The sequence below is a fragment of the Oryzias latipes genome, chromosome 17 (genome assembly GCF_053564925.1).
Source record: "Oryzias latipes strain Hd-rR chromosome 17, Olatipes_Hd-rR_3.1".
NCBI lineage: Eukaryota > Metazoa > Chordata > Actinopteri > Beloniformes > Adrianichthyidae > Oryzias > Oryzias latipes.
This window is the reverse complement of record NC_136253.1, coordinates 30,528,351-30,529,887: the sequence shown is the minus strand read 5'-3', so window position 1 is coordinate 30,529,887 and position 1,537 is coordinate 30,528,351.

The following is a 1,537-nucleotide window of genomic DNA, read 5'->3' as shown; positions in this document are numbered from 1 at the left end:
TAGCTTTAAGAGGACACCCACGGACTCCGGTGGGAGATGCTTTGACTTAGATGCCTACAAAGCTGGAGGTAGCAAGAAGAAAGAAAGGCGAAACAATAAAATGCAAATTTTTACCCGTTCGAGAGCGGACAAACTGTTGGATAGTGGGCACTAAGGAATCCTCTCATTTGCTGTTTAGCTTTCTCAAAATAACCCAATTGAGGCAATTTTCTACCACACTAGAGATTTAGTCATTCCTGGGGAGCAGCATGCAAATTAGTGGGACACTTGTACCAGCACAGCAGTGCTTACAGCACTATTCTGGGAAACAACCAGAAGAAGAACAATTCTGACTTATTTTCTTAAAAAAAAAAAGAAAATACTTATTAAATGTTTGTAAAATTGATTATTATCAAAACACAATAAGCTGAATCTTGCTGAAGTCTTTGCTTTCAATGTGTTTTTGCAAAAGATGAGAGAGACGACTGAGGTTTGGAGTCTTAGCCAAAGACCTTGGCATGTGTGGACTGGTTACCATGGAAAATGAACCAGCAACTTTTTAACATATTCTGTTTCCTTAGGAACCGGCATCTCTGTCTGTTACTCAAATCTAGCATACCTGCTGATAAAATCTGTCTGTTGTTACTTTTTATCTTGTTGAAAATATTGAAATGGGTCTATGATCAAATACAAATATTTGATGTTGCTGCCAAAACTGCATTTTTATAAATCTATAAGTACAATGGTTTTCTTGAAAATGATGGTGCTCTGCAGAGTGGTAAAGAGGCTCTGACCCATTTCAATATTACGGAGCATTTCCAACTGAGTAGAGCAACTGCAACTCTTGTGTGCAGTTTATATTTTATTCATACTGATATTAACACGGCTGGCATACAGATAAAAACATGCATTATCGATATAAATATTTGAGAATATAAATTCATGATGACAGTAACCAATGTGACCTTTTTAAAGAAGACAAAGTTATGTGATTGATAAAAACCAAAAGGAAGAGATTTTTTTGCACCCTTTCCCCTAACCTCTATCAAACATGCCCTGGTTCCCCACCCAGGAAGTGGTGCTGGTGATGAGAGCGCTGATAGCCAAGCACAGGGGAGTTTCGGCTCTGGTCTGCAACAGATTTATGACTGCCGTTGCCCAAGCACAAGTGACCCTCTTCAAACTGGTTCTTTGTAAGGTTCCACCTCAGATACAGTTAATGGATGTGCACAATGAGCCTCAATGGCCCTGCAACGATGGATCTGGGGCACTGTGAAAAGCTCCACAGACAAGGCCTTTCAAACGCCTTTCACCCAAACTTAGAAATGGCGTGGGAAAGAGCCACAGCAGAAAATGTTGCATGGAATATTTAGAAAAAAAAATAAATGGAGCAGTTGGTTCCTCAATGGTTCTGTAATTGTATTTCAAAGGAACAAATCCGAATTCTGTATGACCCAGAAGTGTCCTCTCTGCATGAGCTTTCTTCATACTGGGTATTAAGAGAATTTTAAAGTTCAGATGTGCAAAAACAGACTCCTTAGAAATAAGTCAAAATGTC